This window comes from Xiphophorus hellerii, chromosome 19, assembly GCF_003331165.1.
Source record: "Xiphophorus hellerii strain 12219 chromosome 19, Xiphophorus_hellerii-4.1, whole genome shotgun sequence".
In the NCBI taxonomy this organism is placed as follows: Eukaryota; Metazoa; Chordata; class Actinopteri; order Cyprinodontiformes; family Poeciliidae; genus Xiphophorus; species Xiphophorus hellerii.
This window is the reverse complement of record NC_045690.1, coordinates 19,829,291-19,844,798: the sequence shown is the minus strand read 5'-3', so window position 1 is coordinate 19,844,798 and position 15,508 is coordinate 19,829,291. Positions and strand designations below refer to the sequence as shown.

Here is a 15,508-nt window from a genome sequence, read left to right as displayed (position 1 = left end):
ATTTTGACACAGAAGCACCGCATCAATTATTAACGTAACGCAGTCTGAGTGCATAAAGGTCAGCAAGAACATGGCATACCAACATAAGACCACTCACATTGTCGGACATCTGCCTCCGTTTCACGCATAATTATCTTTAGTGACACATTACAGCAGTCGTCTTAATCACAGATTCCTTTAAGACTTATTTATGTTGTTTCCTGGCATCCGTTGATTATCAGTGACTAAATGCCTTACTTTAAAAAGCCTGAGCTGATTTAATATCTATTTTACAACTACTTCTACAAACAAAGTCACATGCATATGCTCGGAAAGATCAAGGGATCCAGGGAATATTCTAGATTTACGTGTAAAATCTTAGTAATAATAACAATAATAATAACAATAATAAAAATAGATTTTGTGCTCCTTAATGTGTTCAAACATGGATGCTGCAGGTTCAAATAACTGCATAATAGCACTCTAAAGGGTGAACGCTTTCAATAAAGAACCACTGACTTGAAAGAATATTGAGTTGCCGACAGGCTGATGAAAAGTACTAATAATGTTTTTGCCTCCCCAGTAAGACTGAAGCTGATTGTGGAGGAGCAGAGAACTTTTAATATGTGCTGGTGGTTTTGGAAACTTTACAGGCCAAATTTGTTACCTGCGTTGTCAGAATTATTGGATATTCAGAGGATAGAAAACTAGATTTTGCCAAAATTGCTGTAATCCAATTGTATGTAAGCAGTCATGAAGCCTCTAAAACCATTCGCGGTCCTAATTTAGGTATCAAATATTTTGAATTTACTTTCATGCTCTAATAAACAAGAATGAGTTCATATTAGAAACCTGAGAGAAACAGTTTCTATGTCTATTGGTAATGAGTATTTTCATGAAAAACCTAAACCAAAACAATTACGTAATAGCCTTGGAAGAAAAAAAAATAAAATTAAACTGCATTAAATTATAACAGGCAGGAATAACTCCATCTTACATTGTGGCAACATTAAGCTGAACTGAGCTACATATTTTTATGACTTTAATCGATTAATAACCAATTACACCATTACAAACCAATTAAAATTGGCAATATACTGTAGCTCAGCTGTTCCCATAGAGCGGCTCCCTTTCACAGAAAACACTGCTACTAATGAACTAAAAAACAGCTTTTAATGATCCCACTTATGATATGTCGGTACATAAACACCTTTAAACTATTACCATAAATTAATTTGTTTATCTAAGCAACGAAGAGGCGTTCATTTGCTTGCAAACTCATAGCAGCAGGAACCTTTTAACAGACTCAGTCTCAAAACCAGTCTGATAAAGGGGCAGCTTTAAAAATGAATATATATATGAATATATATATGAATATATATATATATATATATATATATATATATATATATATATATATATATATATATATATATATATATATATATTTTTATTTTTTTTATTTTATTTTATTTTTTTTTTCAGGGCAGATATTACTTTTAAAGTCTGACTGATTAGTTTAATAATCCAGGCCTGGATTAAAAAAAGATCAGGTACTCTGAGAGAGGAAGCTAATCTCACATCACTTCACACTCTCATTATTGAAGTGGCACTTCTTTCTCCTCACTGCTGTTCACGTCGTCGACTTCCTTCCTTCAGGCCACAAGAGGACACGCACAACAATATCTGTGCCTTTTTTCCCCCTCCAACCAAGCTCTTGTCTCAGGCCAAACACCCACACCGTGACCTCGTCACCACCACACATGCACACTCGGCAGCCTCCTCTCTGAGGCACAACAGACACTGTGCCAAACGTAAACATTGCGGTGCCAATAAAAACCAAAGGAAGTCCGCTGAGGTCACATGTTAAGTCTTCCAGGGTCACAGGGTAAAACTAGTTCCCTTCTTTTGGGTCAGCAGTACATAACAGCGCTGCCATTGCGGCAGTCAGAGGAGGACAGCGCTGTGCGACACCCATGTCGAAAGCACAAATGAAGCACTGTATAACATGCACGTCGTGAGGACAAATGGGAAACCACGCGCTGGTTGAGAAATGCAGGGTGGAGTTGTGACGAGGGGTGGTGGGATCAAGACGACCAAAAAGCACTTTTAACATCTTACTTTGCCAACTCTAGTATACTGCAATACAGCGCCTGGTATTTTGTTGCATCAATATGACCTCTACTAATTTCTTGGGAAATCAAAAGACACGCCATGAATTTGTCTCTTCTTCGCAATTGGTTAAGACAAGAAGAACTCTCATTTTACTTTCTCTGACTAGGCTATTGTTGTCTTTCTTGCAATCAAAATTTCAGGAATAACTACTACATAAAACCTGATGAAATCTGATGATTTCAGATCAAGTTTTGTCAAATTAGTAGGTGAATGTCATATTTTATTGGGTGTATAAAACACACACAATATTCTCAGAGTAGTGAGCAACTCAAACTGAAAATGCAGTCAGTGGGGTAATATTTTTAGATAAAATACGTCTACATTTATCACAAGACCTTAAAGATGGCCGCAGTTCTTGCTGCCAAATAGCTTCAGTGCTAGATTAGGATAATTTTCAAACAACTACAAGATCTGGTAAACCACAGAAACGTACCATCTTCTTTTTACGGCCTGTACTTATAGTTTAGGTAAACATTGTGGTGGGTCTGGCAGCCTTATACTAGAGGGAGAAGTCCGCCATTCCCCTGACTTTCATTACTTGATACTGAAAATACCAACAAGAAAAAATAAAGATAGGAAAACAATAACAAGATATGAACAACAAAATGTGTCTGCTATGCATGTGTCGTGCATGTGTGTGTGCTTAAGTGTGTACAGAATTGGAGGAAAAAGCTGCCTGCAGAAAACCGGTAATCAGTGTCACAGAGGGGATAGGAGGCTGATATCACCACAATACTCATATCAGGAAGTTGCCTGTCACATTCACAGTCATGGACATAACATGCAGCAGTGCAGGGGACACTGACGGCACGGACAACCGACGTTTCTACCTGCTGCCATCCCAAAGCCAGCAGCCCACAGCCCGCCGCCCGAAACCCCTGCAGAGCTGAACAAACATAACCTCAACTGGCGACCACAACGTCAGATCCAGACTTCACTGAGTTGCCACAACTGGCCCCTGGAACAGCCCAGGCTATATATACTGCTCACAGTTTCAATTCCATTGCATAAAAGAATACCTGCACTTAGAGTGAACTGTTGATTCACAACTAGCAGGGGGATAAAGCTGTTAGCCTCACCCAGCATACCTTTACTGTTAAATATGAATGTTGTTCAAGTGAAGGAAATCAATTACTTGAATTGTAAAATTGCTTAGGTTAATATCTGCTAATATTGAGTTGTATTGTTTATATAGGAATATTATCAGTTTTACAAGATATTTAAAATCTACCAAAACCAGTGTTAGACTCTACCTCGGAGCTTCCCATTACTCTTGGGATTTATATACAGGTCCTTCTCAAAATATTAGCATATTGTGATAAAGTTCATTATTTTCCATAATGCAATGATAAAAATTTAACATTCATATATTGTAGATTCATTGCACACTAACTGAAATATTTCAGGTCTTTTATTGTCTTAATATGGATGATTTTGGCATACAGCTCATGAAAACCCAAAATTCCTATCTCACAAAATTAGCATATTTCATCCGACCAATAAAAGAAAAGTGTTTTTAATACAAAAAAAAGTCAACCTTCAAATAATTATGTACAGTTATGCACTCAATACTTGGTCGGGAATCCTTTTGCAGAAATGACTGCTTCAATGAATGGAGGCAATCAGCCTGTGGCACTGCTGAGGTGTTACGGAGGCCCAGGATGCTTCGATAGCGGCCTTTAGCTCATCCAGAGTGTTGGGTCTTGCGTCTCTCAACTTTCTCTTCACAATATCCCACAGATTCTCTATGGGGTTCAGGTCAGGAGACTTGGCAGGCCAATTGAGCACAGTGATACCATGGCCAGTAAACCATTTACCAGTGGTTTAAACAGATTGGTTATTTCAGGTTGGCTCACAACAAAGTCACACTAAAAATGATTGCATGAACATTTGATAAATATATTGCTTCGAAGAGTGTACGAAAAGATTAGCTGAAAGCGGTCGTACATTTACTAAAATATGTTAGTTGAACTTAGTGTTATCAGTCCCAGCATAAATCTTCATGAAACATTTTACATTTACATAAAAAAATAACCCAGATAATATATTTATGTATGAACTCGTTCTCCTTGCTCAGCTCCTACTTAGCAGCTGAGCAACTAGCAGCTCAGCTGCTAACCTGTGAGCAGGTGCCAGGTCGTGCTGAAAAATGAAATCTTCATCTCCATAAAGCTTTTCAGCAGATGGAAGCATGAAGTGCTCCAAAATCTCCTGATAGCTGACAGTTAATGCAGACCAATACCAGCAGCTGACATGGCACCGCAGACCATCACTGACTGTGGGTACTTGACACTGGACTTCTGGCATTTTGGCATTTCCTTCTCCCCAGTCTTCCTCCAGACTCTGGCACCTTGATTTCCGAATGACATGCAAAATTTGCTTTCATCCAAAAAAAGTACTTTGGACCACTGAGCAACAGTCCAGTGCTGCTTCTCTGTAGACCAGGTCAGGCGCCTCTGCCGCTGTTTCTGGTTCAAAAGTAGCTTGACCTGGGGAATGCGGCACCTGTAGCCCATTTCCTGCACACGCCTGTGCACGGTGGCTCTGGATGTTTCTACTCCAGACTCAGTCCACTGCTTCCACAGGTCCCCCAAGGTCTGGAATCGGCCCTTCTCCACAATCTTCCTCAGGGTCCGGTCACCTCTTCTCGTTGTGCAGCGTTTTCTGCCACACTTTTTCCTTCCCACAGACTTCCTACTGAGGTGCCTTGATACAGCACTCTGGGAACAGCCTATTCGTTCAGAAATATCTTTCTGTGTCATACCCTCTTGCTTGAGGGTGTCAATGATGGCCTTCTGGACAGCAGTCAGGTCGGCAGTCTTACCCATGATTGGGGTTTTGAGTGATGAACCAGGCTGGGAGTTTTAAAGGCCTCAGGAATCTTTTGCAGGTGTTTAGAGTTAATTCGTTGCTTCAGATGATTAGGTTCATAGCTCGTTTAGAGACCCTTTTCATGATATGCTAATTTTGTGAGATAGGAATTTTGGGTTTTCATGAGCTGTATGCCAAAATCATCTGTATTAACACAATAAAAGACCTGAAATAAAAGTGTGCAATGAATCTAAAATATATGAATGTTCAATTTTTATCATTACATTATGGAAAATAATGAACTTTATCACAATATGCTAATATTTTGAGAAGGACCTGTATCACAGGTAAGACGACATTGACACCTTGTAAGATTTTGAAATCAGTTTTCAAAAATATACAAAATATTTCTCAGCTCCACTTTTCCCCAGTGTTAACTTAAAAAGCACTCTACTTGTGACCTATTCAGAGATTTATTGCTGAGGCTACACTCATCACTCTGGCAACGCAGAAAAAAATTCGACATGGATCTTTTTAACATGTGATTAAAGGTCCGACTTGTTCACTCCCCTTTGGCCCATGCTTATGTTGTTACAAATCAGTGCAAACGGGCCCTTTGCATTTAAGGAATGGCTCTTTCTTAGATTTATCTCTACAGAATAAAGCAAAGCTTTGTCTCTGAGCTACGCCATTGTGTAGATTTATGTCAATGTGGAGTAGGGAGTGGGCTGCATAATGGTATTGTTAATAGAGGAAATATTTTGGAGGATATGGAGGATGCGTAACAAATTTGAACCAGGTGTACACAATTATGAGACAACCTGATACAAGTGAATGAACATTCAGTTTGCAGGTATTGGTTATAAGGGCTGATGGTGCAAAATAGCAGCCTCAATTCTGTCAGACTGCTCCATGGCAGCTGTAGCTACAATCCAGTAGCTTGTCATCATCAGAATGTCTCTTGGTCAATCAATCAATCAAATTTTATTCATACATTTTATTTGCACATTTCAGCAGCAAGGCATTTCAAAGTGCTTTACATCATATCAAACACAGAAACACAATGCAACATAGAATCAACAACCAAAACACAACATTAAGTCCAGTTTCATCAATAAATTTGTAATTGATTACGTTTCAAATACAATCCTAAGCAGGTGGGTTTTTAGTCGAGTTTGCATCCATAAAAGGTTTACCTGTTACACTCCTACTGTGTTATATGGAACAAAATACCTATTGCTATTTTTATTCCCCCTCACGCTCACAACACACAGTTTAAAACGATGTAAACAGCATTTTAATGGGCTTCCGGCACAAGGCTCCGTACACCTCTTTCACGGAATTTCGCTCTGGAACTCCGCCGTCCCTTACGGATTTTTGTGCAATTCTATGGTACCTGTTAGTGTCTAGAATTTACAGGGTTTCCGTTACGCGCAATGACCCTCAGTCACTCGCCGTTTTTCTTCCGGCACGAGGCTCCGTACACCTCTTTCACGGAATTTCGCTCTGGGACTCCGTTGTCCCTCACGGATTTTTGTGCAATTTCAACATAGAATCAACATAAAGTCAAGTTCCATCATTAAATGTGTAATTGATTACGTTTCAAATACAATCCTAAACAGGTGGGATTTAAGTCTAGATTTAAAGGAAGTCAGTGTTTCAGCTGTTTTACAGTTTTCTGGATGTTTGTTCCAAATTTGTGGTGCATAGATGCTGAAAGCTGCTTCTCCTCGTTTGGTTCTGGTTCTGGGGATGCAGAGCAGACCAGAACCGGAAGACCTGAGAGGTCTGGAAGGTTGATACAACAACAGCATATCTTTAATGTATTGTGGTGCTAAGCCATTCAGTGATTTGTAAACTAACAACAGTATTTTAAAGTCTATTCTTTGAGCTACAGGGAGCCGGTGGAGGGACTTCAAAACTGGTGTTATGTGCTCTATCTTCCTGGTTTTAGTGAGAACGCGAGCAGCAGCATTCTGGATCAGCTGCAGCTGTTTGATTGATTTGTTGGACAGACCTGTGAAGACGCTGTTGCAATAATCAATACAACTGAAGATGAACGCATGGATGAGTTTCTCTAGATCTGGCAGACATTAGTCCTTTAATCCTGGAAATGTTCTTCAGGTGATAGAAGGCCGACTTTGTAACTGTCTTTATGCTACAAATGGTCATATTATTTCACCTCACAATTATCAAGCAATTATCAACATCTACACGCCCATCAAGAAAAAAAAAAATAAGTCGAGCGTCATCTCAGGATACTAGGGTAGCAGAGGTTGTTAATGAGAAAGGAACAGGATAATGGGTTTTAATTATTGACTTGTACCATCGACTCAATGCAACAACCATTGAAAAAGCTTTAGAACCAACATGACCTGCTGACACCGGAGCTTTTATCCTCACAGACAACCAATTTTCATAGTACGCCGTCTCCTGCATCCTACTACTTGCTCTCTGCCTCTCAGGTCAGTCAGCATCTTTTATACATCCGTGAGACAATGGAGTTGCATTATTGGAGCAGCATCTCATTTCAATGTTAACGCAGGAACCATTAAGCCTAATATGTGCCTTCCCTTATGGCAACCTCCCAATCCCCACTTAAATCTCTAAGAACAGCTAGCAATTGTTTATAGAAAGCTTGTTTGTCTCATATCTCTCCAGCAAACCTCTTCTGGGATTTAACAAAAACAATTACAAAGAAAAAAAAACTATCAAATTCACAAGAGATTTAATATTTATTCACAGTCTTCTTTTCAGGTTCAGGTCCTTAACGGCAAATAAAAATATGTTTGTACCCCATTTGCCACATATCAATAGTGCTTTTGAAATAATCTTTGTAACGACTATGCTGATCATCATATGAGAATGTGGGTGTGCGCGTGGTTTGAACAGCGGACACAAGAGTCTCTCTTTCTCCCGAACACACACGCATTAGCACAACGTGCACAAACACACTCGGCCGAGGATGTTTCTCTCAGAGATTAAAGAGACTTAGTGGCTTAAAATGACAGTTAATGAGAAGACAGATGATCTGTAGGGAAGCGAGTGAAAAAAAACCAAAAAAAAAAACCCTCCTGCCTTAGCCGTCATGACAATGCAGCACGCAGGAGAGGGGTGAGGAGAGGGAGACTAGTTAAAGAGAGGGTGAGAAAAAGTGACTATCCAGGAGAAAATGAGGAAACAGGTTATTAAGAAGTGAGTAAAATTATGTGGAGGAAGAGAGGGCAAGGTGGAGAGCAGTGAATTATCTATTAATATCTGACACCGCTACAATCTGAGCCCAATGTTGCTCTTTCTAACTTTGAATGCTGGACGAGGAAGCTTTCACTGGACTATTGTTCCGCAGAAAACTTTAAGGTCTTTGTCATGCTTGCCGTTCTTTTAACACTTTCAGTCTGCTGAATTAGTTTTAGAACTGCTGGATTGTTGACAGCAGGGTCAGTGAGAGGAGCCAACTGGGTCTGTGGGTGGTCCTCTGTACTCCATAGCTGCTGGGAGGTAGCCATCCCAGCAGCTAATACCATGCACAATCAACCCAACTGGTCAAATGCCACTTTTAAGGGGGCAATTGGGGGCACCTTGATGATTCAAAGTTAACTTCATTTTACGTTCAGATCTTTTTTTGTTCTTGGAATATATTTAACAAGATGTTTGAACATTGAAATGAAAGCATCACACTATTGGATGAAACTCCCATGACTCTGAAAAACATTGGAATAACAATGAACATATGGCTGTTTTCAAGACACCAAAATGAGAGGAGTTTACCTATGTGACATGGTACATTATTCCATCCGAAATTGGGTACATTGTGGCCATAAAATAATGGAAATGAGGAGTATCAATACTCATGTACTTCAGTTGGTGGCAAGTATGGATCCATACCGTACTTCAGAATTGAGACTCATCAGACCAGGCAACGTTTTTCCGTCCTGGTATTGTTAGGCTTGTGTGAGTTGTATCCCCAGTTTCCTGTTTTCAGCTTAAAGGAGAGTTACCCAGTGTGGTCATCTGCTGCTGTAGCCCACCAGTTTCAAGGTTCGACATGGCTCCTATTCTATTTTGTTTTTACTCTACCATCTCAAACCAGTTTGAAAATAATCTCTAACATCAACAAAGCATCTTCACACAAGATATTTCTCCTTTTTGGAACCTTCTTTGTAAACCCAAGAAAGTTTCTATGTGTTTATATAGTGGACAGACTGGCTTATGAGGCATTAATAACCACACTGCATTCAATTATTTAAATCCTCCTTCCATCTTAACCATGTTTGCTTCCATGTAACAAGTTGAAAAGCCATTTTGCTTTAAAGAGCCACTAAATAGCTATCTAATAAAATGCCAGGTGAGTGTATGTTGAGTTAAAATGACACTGAACAAACAGTGGTGGAGAAGGTGTTGAGTTATTGCATCTGAGCATAGTACTCCAGCTGTAGTTTTACAGACAAATAACAGTGAAGGGAGTCAAAAGGCTATTTGAAGTGTCCTGACTATGTTGGTCACTTTAATTCATCCAGGTGCGGATTTACAGAGGTAAACTATTGGTTTACATGTTAGCTAAAAACAACCAAGTTCTGCTAAAATTAGATATATAAATGGTGGGAATGCAGAAAGGAGCTGGTAGACCAAAACATTGAGGCTTAAAATGTAGATAAAAATAATTTCTATCACACAGAAGAAGTAATGAAGACATTTCTTCAACTAAAAATTAAGAAGCCTGAGTGCTGAAAACATAATTCATCAAACTGAAAACAGTGGCAGTAACCTCAAAGTTTACAGAGAAATTGTTCACCTAAGCCCTTTAGTTTAGACCTAACTCATTCTTACACCTTTTTTGTTTTTCCTCTGACAGTCCATAAATATGAGCGAGTGACCTTCCGGTTACCAGCCCATTTCCCCAAATCTAAATTGATGGAAACAGAGCCATCCAATTACCATGCCTGCCAGGTCAGGAGGCAGCCATCAGCACACAAAAACACACACAATCCATACATGCTTGATTTATTTGTTCAACTTTGCTGCCACTTGCCTAAAACTCACTCACAAAGCTGCACATGGAGGCACACGGAGACAGAAATGTGACTGCCCATCGTCGTGACGCCAGATGATGACTGGGTGAACAAGACAAGTGCTGTCAGCTCTACAGTGAGTTGCTGACAAAACACAGAGCAGCCCCCACCGGATATAGAGCTCCCCCCAAAGCGCTGACTGGCCGAGGCATTTTAGGGGACCTAACGTGTCTGGCTCATACAATAAAATGACACAACAGACAACAAACAGGAGCAGAAACAGGCCTAGTGTAGTTACTCTGCTTGGTAAGATTGCCCTAAAATAGCACAGAAACACAGCACACAGGTAAGCTATAAATGTGTAGGAAAGTTTAACGTAGGGATATGAAATAATTTCTCAAGCTTTGAAAGGCTATGGCACAACTGCAAATCTACTACTAAATGGCTGTCCACCTAAACCAAAAACTTGACAATGAGAGCTTTAATCAGAGAAGCAGCCAAGAGACCTGTGATAACTCTGGAGGGCCAACAGAGATCCATGGCTCAGGTGGGAGAATCTGTCAACATGACAACAACATAGAGTTATTCAGTCATTCTTTCATTTTTGTTAGAGTGGTAAGAAGAAGGCCACTGTTGGAGCAAAGCCATAGGAAGTGTTTAAAGTTTGTAGGGGGCACCGCAAACACGAGGAAGAAGGTGTTGTGTTCAAATAAGAGCAAAATATAACTTTTTGGCCAACATGTAAAACGGTGCACATTAATCTAAACAAATCACTCCCATGCTGACCCTTGGTGGTGCCAACATCATGCATGGTACAGCGCATCTTTAGCATGGACAAGTAAGCTAGTAATCTTTGACAGGAAGATGGATGAAGCATATTTTCAGGGCATTTCTGGAATAAAACATGTTAGGGGCTTCATTTAACAGCTTGACAACAATTAGAATAGTTTAGACGAAAGTATATTTATGTGTAAACATCCATCCATCCATCATTCCATTACCTAACACACTTATCCTTGTGCGTTTGCGAGGGGGGCTGGTCCCTATCTATCGGCAGTCACCGGGTGAGAGGTGGGGAATGCCCTGGACAGGTCTACGTGTAAACATTCAGGCCTAGATTCAATTGAGGATCAGTATCAAACCTTGAAATCTGAGGTCCACAGAAGGGTTTTGACTTATCTGACTGAACTTCAGTTACACTACAGTAGACATGCAAGTTATCCTGGTGTTATAGTAACATTTGGGAAAGTGCTTTTACCGCAAAATGAAGTAGACATCTTTCTGGCATTATTAGAACGCAAACAAGCATTTATGTATTTTGCAGGACATGAAGTAGAATAAGGCATGTCCAGGACCTAGAAATGTTCTAGGTGTGTTGTGTGTACAGACAATGTACTTGTCAACAAAGAGTTAGTTCACAACATAGGGAACTCCAGGGGGAGAGACAATAGGTAAGGACCAAAGGAAAAAATCTGCTTTGTCTGGTTTGGCTTCTACCTGCTGGGATCAAACACAGCTAACAAGAACAGAGTAAAATTAATGGGAGTGACAATGTTCTGTTCAGGGACAGGAAAAGACACAGGCGCGAGTCTACGTGTCGTTCAGAGCAGGATGGCGGAGGCAGCCTGAGCGCGTTGAAGATGCTCAGCATCATAACTCCCTGTTCCGCTGGAGAGTGGAAATTCCGGACAGGAGTATGTAATGACCAAGGTTTTATCAGCTCATGTGGGAGCGCGCCATGTTGGAGCGCGGACTGCTCGCATCACATCACAACACACGCACAGAGATATCCCGCTGCTCCCCCTGCCTCCTCGCTTCTCCTCACTCCTCCATCCACAGTCTGCAACCAGTCAGCCTCTCTCCTCCGCGCCGTGACGGCCGTACACGGCTGGCTGGCGCCACGGGAACATTTACTAACAGAGACACCCAGAAACGCTCCTCTTTTCTCGCACAAGCGGATCGATATAACGTGATGGATAGGCGTTCGCGTAAACATGCCTTCCCGTTACACCTGTCGTGCCGTCTGTGCTTCCAAGACATGCAGCAAAACCCGGTGGAACATGACATAAATCCTCCTTGAATCTGCTTCTGAATTTTGGAATTATTTATCCCCGAAGGATGCACCCTCTCTTGGGATAGACCTTGAATGTGTTCAGCGGCGTACAAGATGTTTACATGGCGCAAGAAGGCCACACACACACACACACCGCCAATATGTTTTGTATTTTCAGCCTTCGATCCACCTTCCACCGCTGTCATCCAAGTCTGTCCCAACCCACTGATGCTGCCGCACAAGCTACCGAAAACAGGTCACCCACAGGAAAAAAAGAGAGTAAAAAAAAAAAATCTGGACTTACTCAGTTGCAGATCCCGTTTCCTTCCCGCTGCAGACGTCTCCCAAACTCGCTGTTTTTTGTTGTTGTTTTTTTTTTTTTATTATTGTTATTTATTTCTGGATTCAGAATGACCAAACACCCCCCCTCTCTCTCTCTCTCCTCCTCCTCCTTCTTTATTTTTTTTTCCTCTTATAGCCGAGGTGACGCGGCAGGCAGCTCGCGCGCGCAGCCTGACGTTATAATGAGAACCCGACGGCTTCGTCTCGTGCGAAACAGGCGCGCGGTGGACTCTGGAATCTCATGGGCGATAGGGCGTCGTCGGGAGCAGGTTGTGGTTTAGCTTCAGCCGAGAGAGAGAGAGAAAAAGAGAGAGAGAGAGAGGGAGGCAGACAGAGTGTGAGTGGTATGTGAAGGGGAGCGCAGAGGGGGAAAGGATACGCCTCCCTGCCGTGGGGAGATAAAGGGGACCCTGGCCGCGCACGTTGACTGAGATACGGTTCCTCCTCTGCTAACGAGAACTATTGCTGGCTGTCATTCAGCCCTTATCATATGACGCAAGGAACCGAGGCTGTGTGCTTCGGGGCCGCTTCATACCGTGCACCAAAACACATCACGTCCTTCTTGCATTTTGGAGAAGGCGCCATTCTCCCTTGTTTTCCTGTCCCGCCTCCCCATCTAGCGGCGGTGTTAGGCTCAGTCGCAAGACTCAACCGGGGGTTTCTTTCTGCTACGTTAGTAACGCCCATGCTTCGTGTGTGAGGCTTTTACAGGCAAAGACTTTAATGTGAACCCACTCGCTCATGTATCAGCTATTTGCATTACTGACGTCACAACATTGTGTCCTAAATAATACCAGCTGGCTATAATTATTCTCACCTCTGCACCCTGATATTGTCCAAAACATGTTGCACCTGCACCGAGCGTACAGCAGGTGGTGGTAGAGATCTAAATAGTTTTCATGGCCACATTAAGTTTCCTCATATAAATGCCAAGAGGTGGCCAGATGTAGAAAACTGTATGAGACTTTAATTTCAACAGGAGGAAATGCTTTTAAAAGCAAATAGATTTAAAAGCATTTTCTAAACACCAAAGAAGTGCATTAGGACTAATTTATCTATCTATAAAATGTCTAACGTTTTAAAAATGTTTTTTCTTTATATATTACTACACCTACTACTCTCCATATTGGTGACACATAGCAAGACAGAAAATATGTGGGACAAGGTACATAATTATGCAGCAAATAAATATTTCACACTTATTACATAATTCCATATGTGTTTATGCAAAGTTTTGATGCTTTTGGTCAGAATTTAAAATGTATGCAGTCATGAAAATGAAGAAAAAACATTAAATGTGTAGCTGTGTCGGTAATAAACCCACGAGGCCTACCCAGAACAGCTACATTTATACTGAGATTAAATTACACAAAAGTGGAACTTATTTACTAATTTGATTACTTCTAAACACATTTTTACGGAATTTAATTTTATTTAGGGATAAAGGAATTATCTAAAATGCAACTTAGGCCGTAACCCACTCTAAATCCTAACTCATTTATTTTATCATTTTAATTCCAGTTTCCAAGTTCTGACTTTGTGTTGGTCCATCACACAATATCCCAATAAATTATAGTAAAAATTTGTGTTGTGTGTTTAAAAAAAACCCTGAAAAAGTGGTGTGGATACTATTGCAACACTGAATGTCTGAGTGAAGATGTGAGGCTGAACTCTGATTTTTGGTTTCCCCTCACATTTTATGGAAGTTGTGAGTTTTAAAGTGATATCAGATCTTAGTTTAGCATGTGGGTGTTCAGGGAATCCTGGAAGAATGTAAAAGTGGGTGAGAGTCAGCCAGGGAGAATACGAAGAAACGAAATAATGCTGAAAGAGAGAAAAAAAACCCCACCAGCCTTACTGTCTGCTGCTCACTTCACGCACATCCATCTTTCTCTCCCCTCAAGCAAATTTTCCATGTGTGTGTAGATCACACGACTGCATGTAGGAAGAGGATTTGGAGGAGGCACAGCACTCCTGATGGTGTGCATGTGCGTGCCTCTCTTGACATCATGATAAATACTGGTGACAGATGAGGGTCAGCCATGTTTGGGTACTAAAAACCCTCCCCAAAATGTTTATTGTTGTTGTTGTTTCTCCTTGAGAAATAGAATGCAGCCTTTCTTTCTCAATTTCACAACGCCAAGGGACTTTAAACGGACAAACCGTCTTGAGTTTGTACGTGATCTGCAACCAAAAGCAGTTCGGCGAGTGTTGTTACACGTAAATGTATGCAAACAAGCCCATGTGTGTGTGTGTGTATCTACGTGCGCCATGGTTTGTGTGTTTGTGACTTTGGAGCCCTGGAGGCCAGCTCAGCACTTGGCTTCTTATCTCCCTCTCAGAACCTTGGTCGTGAATAAACATCGCCGGAATAAATATTTCCCAAAGTGAAAATAACCCGAGTGGAATTTGGAGGAGGCTGCAGAAAATCCACATCGGAGGACGGGGGGATGTGGAGGTTGTGGAGGAAGTGAATGGATGAGAAACTGAAATACTGAGGGAGGCAGCTGAGAGGCAGAGAGAGGCTTCGGGGTATTCCTCGTTTCCATGCACATGACCACAAAAAAATAAATAAATAAATAAATAAAAATTCTCCAAATTATTCATTTATTTTCTATACTTTCATCTTTTTTTTTTGCCTTGTGTTTCTGCATCTAACTCCATGCCTGTCCTTTTTAAAATGCCAGGCGTGTGTCTGTGGGCTGCTGTAGATTGTTTTGCATTCTCCTGTGCTCTTGTGCCAGTGCGCGGGGGCGTTTGTAGGAGCTGAAGAGTTCTGTGTTTTTGGTTCTTTTTTTTCTGTTGCTCCCACACTTAACGAGCTATTTTGTACAGTTCAAACCTATTTTAACCTATTCCATATACTTTAATGTATTCCATTTGGATTTTACGTAACAGACTAATGCAGAGCAGCACAAGTTGTTGTGGGGTTGAAGGAAAGCAATACATGACATCATCTTGTACGACTTGTTTGCTGCGGTAAGAGCTGCAGGTCTTTTGGGGTATCTTTTTAGCTTCGTTGCACATACACACTGAAGCTATGACAGTGCCACAGATTCTCAAAAATGTACATAACTACACTTTGACTGGGACACTATCAAATAAATGCATGCATTGGTCCAAAACAATGCTGGTCTTT

At 41.1% G+C, this 15,508-nt stretch overlaps 1 protein-coding gene across 1 annotated transcript in view; it reads right to left on the bottom strand.

The window, feature by feature from the left end:
* Window positions 1–12,737, bottom strand: part of palm1b (paralemmin 1b) — a 32,868-nt gene extending 20,131 nt beyond the window's left edge. The window contains exon 1 of the mRNA XM_032547057.1: window positions 12,332–12,737. The gene's annotated coding sequence lies outside the window, so the exon portion shown is untranslated. The remainder of the gene's footprint in view (window positions 1–12,331) is intronic.
* Window positions 12,738–15,508: the final 2,771 nt, after the last annotated feature.